The 11,765-nt window shown below is 54.4% G+C and overlaps 3 non-coding genes across 3 annotated transcripts; 2 read left to right on the top strand and 1 right to left on the bottom strand.

Moving 5' to 3' along the window:
* Positions 1–2,513: 2,513 nt before the first annotated feature.
* On the bottom strand, positions 2,514–2,595 carry TRNAS-AGA. The gene has a single exon. It is a non-coding gene; the product is annotated as a tRNA-Ser (tRNA).
* Positions 2,596–4,122: 1,527 nt separating this feature from the next.
* TRNAQ-CUG lies at positions 4,123–4,194 on the top strand. The gene has a single exon. It is a non-coding gene; the product is annotated as a tRNA-Gln (tRNA).
* A 2,509-nt stretch (positions 4,195–6,703) lies between these two features.
* TRNAI-UAU lies at positions 6,704–6,797 on the top strand. Its single transcript has 2 exons — positions 6,704–6,741; positions 6,762–6,797. It is a non-coding gene; the product is annotated as a tRNA-Ile (tRNA).
* Positions 6,798–11,765: the final 4,968 nt, after the last annotated feature.

Genomic DNA, 11,765 nt, shown 5'->3' with positions numbered 1-11,765 from the left:
ATCCGGTCAATGCGACTCCTGGCCTGTCCCCGCAGAAAGGTGTATCCCCTCTGTGGCTGGTGTGAGCTCGGGTCAGAGGAATAAGAGGCTATCGCCCACCCTCCACAGGTTCAACTATGGAGAAACAAGTCCTCTAAGCCGACCTTGCTACAGACCTACGCCAGCTAGTGCTCATCATAAAAAAGTTTCCTCTGATGGCTGGGAAAACAGGACCAGCGGTCCTCAGGCCAGCTGGAACAATTGAAATCCCCCCAACACCAAACACCGTGCAGTCCAGAGGAAGGGAGCCAGTTCCTTCCATTGATCTTTTCTTTCACATCTTAACTGGGGACGATAAACACTAATATAGAGTAACCAGTGCCACGGAGCACAAAGTCCACCAGTAATTAGGTACCTAGTCAGAGCTCCACCACCTTCTGTACTCGCACCACGGATGGGAAGAACAAGACTCCAACCCCATCGTTCTTCCCTGGCCTGGAGGACCAGAAAGACAGGCCCTTTCCCCAATCACTGTCTGCCCATCAATGTACCCTGAAGTCATTAATGTGCATTTCCTGAATGCCGACCATGTCTATGTCCAGCTGCACCAAGGAACTGAACATCAAGTGCCTCCTCCTGGGCCCCCAAATCCCTTCCACCTTCCACATGGCCACTTTCACAGATGTCCCTTCCCTGGTACTGCCCTCACTCAGCTGCACAGAGGAGCTTTCATCCCCAGTCCCTGCCCATCACCCCCTCTGGCACTATTCCCACTGCCTCACTTTATTCCTGCCATATTTGGTCAACCAATAAGTCATATGGGAAAGACAGATCCCATCCCTCATTGTTAAAGGTCAGGTGGGCCAACTAGGGCAGAAGCCCACAGTCTGTTGTCTGGCTTGGGAGCAGGGGCTCATGTCAGCAGTAGGCTCCCAGGAAGGAAGCCAGCCCAGCACAAAGAGGGATGAAAGGGCCTGCCAAAGCACATGTTAGAACCAGAAACCTTTAGATCTTCAGGCTAACACATCTGCATGGCATTTCTTTGGCCTGTTGCTTCTCTGTCTGGGATGTTTTTGCAGCAGTTGAACAGAAAAAGGACGTCATTGTGAGCGGCCCATGAAGACAAGACTCGCTTTTGCCTGCCTTGCTCAGCTTGACTTGCTGCCTCACCCCGTTCCAGCCCTAGTGCCCGGGTTGACCGGGTGGTGGAAGGGGACTGGTGGGCCAGTGGCGCGGGGAGGAGGTTGAGCTGGACCCTGAGCTAGACTAGACCCTGGCGGTGAGAGTCTGGCCACCACTTGCCGCCCCACCCTGTTGTCCTGGCTTCCCCCACTGGGCGTCATTTCGGGAAGGAAGTGGGGCTTCTGCCTCCCCTCCCCGATTTTCACACCGCAGAGGAGTGCGAACAGGAAAACGAACGGCTGCTGCACACCCCCACCGGAGGAACCCGGCGCCCTTAGCTGTGGGGAGTAAGAAGTGGCTGTTGGCTGACAGGGCCTGTCCCCGATGAGCTGGAACAGCAGCTGCCGCCTCCCCCTCGGCTCCAGGCTGTGGGAAATGCTCATTGCCTGGCTGCATGGGCGGCTGCTGCTCCGTGCTCTGGAGAGCGTCTGTATTGCTCTGTCAACCCCCCGTCTTCACTGAGCCAGTCTGGTAAGGTCCCAAGTGCCCCCTCCGGCCTGGCAGCTGAGAGTCTGTGCAGACATCGGCCCCCTGCCAGCCCCACAGGCAGCAGCAGCGCCAGCCCCCCAGCACCACAGGGGCACTCAATGCACTTCCTGTGGGGAAATGGCTCCTTGGCGTCCAGCTGCTAGAGTGAGAGCCAGGAGAGAGCAGTGTCTGGCTCACCGTGGGGGAGAGAAGAGACCTGGTGAGTGCGGATCTCCCTCAGCCTCCCCCGCAATGCTGGTCAGTTGTATTGTCACTGTGAGAGTCGGTGCTTCCCTTCAGGGCCGGCCCAGAACAACTCCCCCCCTTTCCTCCCCAGGCCCTGCCCCCACTCCACCCCTTCCTCCAAACTCCCACCCCTGTCCCCTCCTGCCCATTCCTCTCCCTCTCCCACCTTTATCCGTCTCTGCTCCTCCCTCTCCCCGCCCAGTGACTCCTGCACCCCACTGAACAGCTGATCACTGGCAGGTGGGAGGTGCTGAAGGGGAAGAGGAGGAGCTTGTCAGCAAGGCCTGTAGTGGGGCAGGGGGAGGTGGCTGCCAGTGGGCGCTGAGCACCTATTTTTTCTCTGTTGCTCCTGCAGCCCCGTAGCTCCCATGGAGTCGCTGACTTGGCTCCTTTCGCACTCTAGAGAGAGGAGCAGAACCAGGGCTATGGCTGATCTATGGGGCACTAGGTGAGTGGCAGAGGCTTCAGGCGCTGAGAGTTTGCCTGACCCCTCAGGGACACAGTGTGAGGGGGTGTCCCAGGGATCTCTATGAAAGGAGCAGAACAGGATTTACTTGGGGTGGGGAGAGAATTGAGAGTGTCTCAGGGGGTTGTACAGAGGTATTGGCCAGGTGAGGGACTGGCTAAAACACAGGCCTCGCTGTGAGCAGGATTTGAACCTGCGCAGGGGAACCCTATTGGATTTCTACTCCAACGCCTTAACCACTCGGCCATCACAGCTGTGAGCACAAAACTGCCCCAATGCCAGAGAAACTGGTAAAGAATCCCAAGGCCCAGGTGTGAAGTCATCTGAACTACAGAATTCCCCCCGCAAACCTGGCTCCCAAAGCACAGGGGGGATTGGGGGTTTGTTCTCTTTGCTTAGCCATGTGCAGTCGCACAGAGAGCGCGTTTAAAAGTCTCCCCTCCCACAGACCGGAATGGGAAATGATTCTCAACTTGAAGCCTGATGTAGGGTGACCAGACGTCCCAATTTTATCGGGAGTTTCCCGATATTTGCTTATTTGTCCCATGTCCCGACTGATGTTTGGTCGGGACACTGGACAAACAAACAATTTTGCCCTCTGCTCCGGCACACAGGCAGAGTCTGGAGGGACATTCACCCCCCTGTCTCCGCCCCCTCCTTCCCCCATTGGATCCCTCCCCAAATCCCTGCCCTGGCCCTGCCCCCAGCCCCACCCCCTCACAGCCCCATTGGATCCCTCCCCAAATCCCCACCCTGGCCCCACCTCTTCCCCAAGCAGGTGGCATCCTCCTCCCTCCCAGGTTTGCACACGGACCATGGCCATGGCCGGGAGCGCAGCACGGAGGCTGCTCCAGCCCTGGAGCCTGCAGGGCAGCGCAGTGCGGCTGGGGGCAGTGTGGAGCGGGCAGGGCCCAGGTGGGCGGGGGGCGGAGACACATGTGGGGCAGACATGCTCCTGCTGGGAGGGCCCGGGCCCGGCTGCCTGGTTCGCCCCTTGCCCGGGAGCTGCAGGAGGGACCAGGAGCGCGGCTCGGCTGCAGAGCTCGGAGCCCAGGCTGGGCCCAGGAGCGAGGGGATGGGGGAGCTGGGGGTGTATCGGGGGTCGGAGCCGAGAGTTGGGTGGAGACGGGGCTGTGCCACTGTCGCCTGGCGGTGGGGGGGGGGAGCCGCCGGCTTTTTTTTTTGTTGCTCCGCCCCCGCGTCCTGATATTTCATCTTTGCCATCTGGTCACCCCAGCCTGGTGTGAATGAGGATGTCTGGACCAAGGGGCCAGGGACTGGCCTTTGCTAGAGAAACCACTGTCAAGTTTGAGCCAATTAGGACAAGTCAGCAAATAAGAACAACCTCAGGTCTCAGTAACTGCTGCAGGTAGCAAAGTCCTACAGGGAGCAGTTTCTGGCACTACACCTGCACAGCTCTGCTCCCCGGCTCTTCTCGGGCTCCTGCTCTCTCCTTAGCTCTGCCCCACTCTGGCCCAGGCAGTTCCAGCTCCCACGGGGGATGGGACCCCCTGGCCTAGTGACTCCCTCATTACACTGCCTGGCCTGTCAGTGCGGCTACCTTGGAGCTTTGTCCTCTCCCCATTGCCCCTGGGGACTGTCAGTCTCAGGGGCCTGATTTCCCATTGGCCCTTCCCCCTTCTATTGGTCCTGGGAGCTAGCCAACCAACCCCCCCCCCCCGACACACACACACACACTAAGTTTTAGTAAAGGGCCAAGAGCCCCTTACACAAGCCAGCCCCGTGAGGGTCACCGATGTGCAGAGAAGGCAGCATGAGCTGGTCCCATGGTGTAACGGGCAGCACTCAGGACTCTGAATCCTGCAATCTGAGTTCAAATCTCAGTGGGACCTTGTATTGGCTTGTGATAAAGCCCTGGAGCTCCCAGTGCTCAATTTCCTTGTGTCCAGCTGTGCAAGAGCCAATCTCCCCCCTCCTGCTGGGTGACTTACACCTTGTAGAGCCAGGTCTTTGGCTGGGAAGGCCACAAAGGGTTGGGGCTGTGGAACTTGCTACCTTGATGGTTGGGCTTCACCTGCTGCCCACAAGTTTGGCCCTTGTGCTTCCTTCCACACTTTTCCTCTGGCCCACATGGCGCTTGAAGAAAGGAGTTTCAGGGCTGGGATTGATAGTCAGGGCTTGGCAGGAGGGAGGAAGATTCCCAGGCTGGAGCCTGTCACACGGTCCCTCCTCTGGGCACTGTTCTCTATTTGGTTGTCATGGTTTTTGTTGCTATGGCAACTGAGTTAGATTATTAGGGGATAGCCCAGCCTGTTTCGGCCGGTTGGGTGAGCTGTGTGTCTGTAAATAAAATGGTAGTTTTGTTAGCTGTCTGCTGTCTGGCCTCAAGTGATTTCTTCCTAAACCGGCTGCCCCCAAGGATATAACAGTAGACATCTTGGCTCAGGCTCAATACTGGGCTCTGGGAGCCCTCAAGGTAGGGAGGGAGTTTAGCAAGCAAGAAAGGTAAAATGGCAGTGGAGTGTTACCCTGGACTCGACGGCATTTCTCCATTGGTCTGTCTGCTTTGGGGCAGGGACAATAACACGTCCTGCTGCTTTTGTTATTTCAAAGGGCAGTTTAGGATTTTCATTCTCACACACGGTGCACAAAGCAGGACTCAACCCTCGGTGCAAACTAAATGAGCTGCTCACAGATTCTGGCAGCCACAATGAGCATTTGGTGTGAGAGCCTAGACCTGCCCCTGTCCCAGAGAGAGGGGGGTCATCTGTGTTGGGCTGGACCACTGACCTATCAGCTCTTAACTCCCAAACTTTCAGTAACTCTATCATCAGTGCCTGTGAGTGTAATTTAAACCATAAAAACAGCTATACTGGGCTGGACCAAAGGCCCACCCAACACTGTGTTTTGTTCTCTGACAGTAGCTAATATCAGGTACCCCAAGAGTTACTCAACAAGGCACCACTGGTAGTTGAACCCAGGATCTCCTGTTTATAAGGCAGGTGTTTTAAGCTAGCTAAGCCATGGTGCCTGCTTATAACTAAGACACAGTGTCTGCCCACAGCTGACTCCCTGCCAGCCCCACTGGGGCCTGACACGCTTTGCATGTGTTTGGATACTGCAAAGCAGAGGAGCAGGTGACGTTTTCCTTGCAAGCTGTGTGTGTGTGTGAATCTTTGGCCAGGTCTGCACTAATTCTTTCAGCAGAATTATATTGCTCAGGTGTGTGAAAAACAGACAACGCACCCTCGTTCGGCAGCTTGTGGCTGGTACACACACTGCAATGCCACGTCTGGCCACAAAACTGCCCTGTTTTGGTGACAAAATAAAAACACCTCGACGAGAGGCCTAGAGCTTTTTGCAGCAAACTTCAAGCGATAAATTGTCAGTGTAAATGCTGCTGGTCATTATATCACCGTGACTGGTCTCCACCAGTATCCCACCATGCCTGCTGTGAACTCGCCTGCCCTGTAATTCTGCTACAGAAGCTGGGCCCCTCCCCTTTCAGTGTCCCCCTGCTCCAAGGGAAAGTTCTGACAGCTGAGCCGCTATCTGCACTGGGATTAGGTTGATAGAACTGCATTGCCAGCCTAAGTAATGTAATTACACCAACCTAATTTTGTAGTGTAGACCTGTCCAAAGAATCACACACCCACCTTGGGAGCAAAACTTCACCAGCTCCTCTGCTTTACAGAATCCAATCACGAGCAACACTTGTCAGGGCCCAGTGGGGATTGGCAGAGAGTCAGGTGTGTGCAGACACGATACTGTAAGTAACAGCAGGCACCATGGCTTGGCTGGTTAAAACACCTGTTGTGTAAACAGAAGATCCTGGGTTCAACTCCCAGTGGTGTCTTGGGGAGTGGCTTTTAGGGCACCTGGTATTGGCTACTGTCAGAAAACAAAAATCAGAGCTACATAGACTCCTATGCTGCCCCTTCCTCCTGCCTTTACGGTCATTACAAAGTGGCAAGGCAGAGCCCTCCCATGTTTAAAAGTCCTGGGGTGTTGTTCCCCCCTGTTCAGGCACCCCTGGGGCCCTGCACTTCACACAGCTCTCCCTGATTTCAGCTGTTAGTGAGGGAGCCTCACTGCTAGCGCAGACTGGGCAGTTTGTTGCATGACAGACACTGTCCCAAAGCAGGACTAATGCTTAGACCTGGTTCTCAGTGATTTGAGATCTGTTGGTCTGCAGCAAGACTCTCCATTGAGTCTTAACCAGCTCTGTTATTACACAGGGAAGAACAAAAGGGTCAAATGGTGCCTGGAAGCCTTAAGAAGGATCCACCCCACCGAGTACAACACTTGTCGCTACCTGCTCTCAAGCTCCACAGAGACTGTTTTGAGGTCACTCCTCGCCTTTATCAGCTTAGGGAACTGGGAGAAGAGCAATTAACAGGTGCTCCAGTGGCACAATTGGTTAGCACACAGTACTTATAGGGCAGTGCTGAGAGGAGCTATGCTGAGGTTGTGAGTTCAAGCCTCACCTGGAGCACTGGTTTTCATTAACCAAGTGGCATCACCCCCTCATTTGACCCTGTGGAAGGTAGAATTCCAGCCCAGGGACACTGAGGAGGGGAGGAGTTAAAAATGCCCCATTCACTTATTACCTCCTCTCCAGAGCACAGGTCAGAATCTACAATCCTTTCTCCCCCCAGCCCCTGTGCCAGGATCCCTCAAGCAGAGCCTGGAGTCCTGCCCATGGCGTCTGTACTATTGACAAAGACTAAATGACGGGGACAAAACACTCAAATCCCGCCTGGTGCGGGGAGCCAGGTTTGCTCTTCAAATTCTGTCGTTGGTACATTTCCAGGCCTGGGAATGTCCCACAACAGCATTGAATGGGAAGCTGCCTGCAGAACAGTTACACTGCACAGAGCTCCTGCGGAGGAGGGGTGGGAATTAGTAACATTTTGAGGATCGTTTGGGAAATGAGCCTTTGCTGACAAGGTTTGTCTCTGTTCATATTTCACCTTCAGGTGTTATGTTGAGGGATCTTTAGTGTATTTTTGTGAGGTTAATAACTATCTCCTCAACTTTTTTTACTCAACTTAAAAATTGGTGTCACTTGATTTTTGCATCTCCCTGTGAAAATACAACTGACACGTGTGGCTTTCTACAGGGGGTCATGATGTTATAGTTGGGGAATTCAGTCTCTGTACTTCTGGGGTGAGGGGTGTTGCTTTTTTACAGCTGCCTCACGGCCAGGCACACCGGGCTGTTAGCTGCACCCACTGTCTTTGCCAGGGGCCCCTGCTGAACCCTGGGCGGCTGCACTGCCGTGCTGGGGTGACTCTGCAGGTGGAGAAGCTGCTGTGGAGCAATGTAGAGCAGGTGCAGGAAGGAGACAGGGTCACTATTCACATTCTGACCTGCACAATTTTCCAAATTTGGGAATGTCCGAGAACAATTCTAAGGGGAAGGTGAATGCAGAGCAGTGACACTGGAGATGCCCAGACCTCCAATGGGGGCGGCGTGGAAATTAATAATGGGAAGATCATTTGTGAAATTAGTCGTCACTGACAAGCTTTTTCTCTGTTCCTATTTCACGCTGTGGTGTTAGTTAGAGGAATCAGTGCAGATTTTTACTATATTAATTAAACACTTAATTTTATTTAACCAAGCCAAAAACTTGGTGTCACTTATTTTTTCTCTGGCCTAGCAAGAATGAATTGAATTTCGTGATTTTCTGGAAAGTGCAGAGAGATTGAATGTGGGGAATTCAGTCTCTGTGTTTGTGAGCTGATGTTTTCCTCTCACAGGTAAGTGCCTGTATTGAAATACCAAGAGGGATCTAAGGGTTGGTGTACGCTGGGCACTGAACTGGCAGAGCGACGTCTCTCAGGGTGTGAAACCCCCCCCACAAACCCATAGAGTTAAGGTGACCTAAGCCCTGGTTAGATAGTGCTAAAGAAAAGGAAGAATTGTTCTGTCCATGTAGCTATTACAGGGATGAGAAAAACCCTCCAGTCACTGTCTACTCCAAAGTGCTATAGCAGTGCCACAGCAGCATTTTAAGTGTAGACAAAGTGAAAGTAGATCTGGCTCCAGTTTGCACTGTGGATGCTCAGGCACTAAGACTACAGTAATAATAACAACAGGGCAGTGCTTGCGTAGCTGGCAGGATTTGAATCTGCGCAGGGAGACCCCAATGGGTTTCTAGTCCATCGCCTTAACCACTCAGCCACAACTACTTAATACACAGCTGTTCTACTACATGATGATTCTGTTCTCACTGAATTGTCACTTCAAATTGCTCAGACCAGCTTCCCCAGCACACTCATGGCTGCACATCAGTGTAAGTGTGTCCTTGGCTGAACAGCGAGAATTCCTGGCCATTTCCCTTCCGGCTGGAGCAGGATGAGAGTGTGTTTGTGTGAATGGCATTGCTGTAGATTGTTGTTCATTCCCCACTCTGACAATTCAGACAGTCCCTTTCCTAGTCAAATCTCCAGCACATCGTTCCAATAGCAGGCGGCAGGATTTCTCTGGGGCACTGAAATTTTTTCAGGGGGCTGGTGCATGAACTCAGCCTTGCATTACACCCTCGATGTTTCATGGACTAACAACAGCAGCAAAAAGAAAGAGCCGAGCCAATACCTCCCTGGCAGGGATGGAGGTGCCACGTCCCCTCTGTCTGACCGTCGCCATTGCAGGAGAGAAGGGTTCACTGGAATCGAACGCCCTGGCTCAGACCAGAGACACAGGGAGGTTTTGCTGTTCATGGATCGGTGCAAAGGAAATTGTCTCTCTGTGTGAAACTGAGGAGGGAAATGAAACGTTCACATGGTGGCCCAACGCCCTAAGGAATGTGAATGGGCCCAACACCCTAAGAAATGTGAATGAAGGACTCTGGTTGAGAAATTATTTAACAGGAATTTGTATCAATGTATTGCCATGATTAAAATCTAAGGCTAAAAGGCAGCCATTGTTGTTGGTACTTGTACCTGTGTAGGGACACCCCAGTGGGTGTCAAGTCCACTGCCTTCACCAGAGGCGGTAGATTATTTTATCAAGGTACAAATTTCTTGGTCAAGGCCTAGGCTCCAGAGAAAACAATACACTGCTGATAAGAAGAAGTACATAAAAGATTTTGCAGCCACCATGGGCATAACTATGATGTGCCGTGTTTCACTCTTTATATCTGGCGCCACCTCCTTTCCCTTTAGCCTTGTAGTTGACCAAGGGGAAAGCTGAACATCTCCTCAGATACCAGGGAGTGTTTATGTCCATTCCTGCGAGCTACACAGGGGTTTGATGTTGCTGCTTTTAATCCTCCGGCTCTGCCGGGATAAGGAACAATTCAAGCTGACACTGAACTGAAGGAGGAAGATCAGTTTTTGACAGGGAGAGGGACGCCTCCTCTTAAAGGTGTTTGTCTGACTGGCAGTCCTGGTTCCCAGGTCTCGCCCGTGGGGCTCCAGCAGTTTTGGGACCGGGTCACTCCCTTGGCCCCACCTGCTGCCCCCAGGCGCTCCCCCACCCAGGGGCCCCGTCAGTGCAGTGGAGCTGAGCAGCATCTGCCTGCTCACTCCAGTGGCTGCCGGCCCCTCCGCATGGCAGGGCAGGGTGGGTCTGTTCTTCCGCGCGCTGCCCCTGCCCCGAGCCCCTGCAGCCAATGGGACACTGCGGGGGTGATGCCTGGGGGCAGCAGCACACGGAGGCCCCCCAGCCTGCCCCGCCTTGGAGCCCCAGGTAAGCGCCTCACTCCTGACTCCCTCCCAGAGCCTGCACCCCGGTCCACACATGCCTGCCCCCAACTCCCTCCCACAGCCTGTGCCCTCTCCCTCCACACACCCCCTCCCGCCTGCCCCAATCTCCCTCCCAGAGCCTGCACCCCCACCCCTCCTCCTGTTCCCCCACCCCCTGTCCCAGCCCAGAGCCTGCACCCAGCACCCAAACTCCCAGAGCCAGAACAGGGAATTTTTGTGCCCGAGGCAAGGGCCGGCTCCAGGCTCTTTGGCGGCAGATCCCTCAGTCCCTGTTGGAGGGAAGGACCTGCCGCCCAATTGCCGCCACTGCTTCATTCATCCTTCGGCGGCAATTTGGCAGCGGGTTCCTGAGTCCCTCTCGGAGAGAAGGACCCACTGTAGAATTGCTGCCGAAGAAGCAGGAGCGGTAGAGCTGCTGCCGAAGCGCCGCTGATCGGGGTAGAGCTGCACCCCTCCACTTTGCGCGCCCGAGGCAAGTGCCTCACTCGCCTCGCCCTCGTTACAGCGCTGCAAACTCCATCCCAGAGCCTGCACTCCAGAACCCCTCCCCCACCCAAACTCCCTCCCAGAGCCCAGGCTCTCACCCCTTCTACACCCAAACTCCCCCCAGAGCCTGCACCCCTCCTGCACCCCAGTCCCCAGCCCCAGCCCAGGGCCTGCACCCTAGACCTCCTCCCCCCACCCAAACTCCATCCCAGAGCCTGCACCCCAGAACCCCTCCCCCACCCAAACTCCCTCCCAGAGCCCAGGCTCTCACCCCTTCTGCACCGAAACTCCCCCCAGAGCCTGCACCCCTCCTGCACCCCAATCCCCAGCCCCAGCCCAGGGCCTGCACCCTAGACCTACTCCTCCCACCCAAACTCCCTCCCAGAGCCTTAGGCAGGTGGAGGGTGGAGTTTTGGGGGGCGGGTTCTGGGCGGTATGAGTGACATTATTGGCCCACTGGGAGGACTGGAGGACTGGCACTGGCCCTAAGGTAAATTGAGGTTGAGACCCTGCTTTAAGGGATTGGAGCAACGCTGGAGAGACTGACGGGCAGGGAGCTGGGGAGCTGTGTGTGCCCCAAGGAGAGTTGTTGTTGTGCTCTGGTGACACAGAGCGGGGGTGGGGAGTTTGTAAGCTGTGGTGTTTGTATAGAAGAGAGAAAGTTTACTAACCCCCAGGTTAAAAACTGTTCCTGCTCTGGGCTATCCAGGGCACTCTCTGTTGTGAGTGTAGGTCAGTGGGTGAATGTTTCCTTCTAGGATAGTAGGTTTGTAGTTCCAATCCAAGTGATTCCCTTTAAAAACTTTTTCAAATGAAAATCAATTTCCAGACCCATCTCCTGTATGTTCAGGAGTTCGCTGAATGGGGGCAGGGGGCTTGAAATGAATTTAAACACTCAGCATTTTCCTGTGCAAATGTATAAAGACCTAGCAGAGCTGACCAGCAGCTGAAATCAGTTCCGGTCCTCGGCGTCTCTAAGAGGGACACTCGGTAGCTGAGGCATGTGGGACGCCTCTGTGGTGAGGACAGGTGAAAAAATGCTGGATTCAATGAAAGATGAGCCCATAGGAGGGGAAGGTGACCAGCAGCACCACACAGGGTCATAACACTCAGACACGGGGCTTCACTGTCACTTCCCCTATTTTCCATTGTTTTCCATTATTTCTATCCTAAGGAACACACCCTCCTCCTCCCTCCCACACTGTCACACACAACCTTCTCCCCTTGAGCCCCCTCCCCCACACGCCATGGGACACAGCCTCTCG

Source organism: Mauremys mutica, unplaced genomic scaffold (assembly GCF_020497125.1).
Source record: "Mauremys mutica isolate MM-2020 ecotype Southern unplaced genomic scaffold, ASM2049712v1 Super-Scaffold_100340, whole genome shotgun sequence".
NCBI lineage: Eukaryota > Metazoa > Chordata > Testudines > Geoemydidae > Mauremys > Mauremys mutica.
This window is presented reverse-complemented; position numbering and strand designations above follow the sequence as displayed.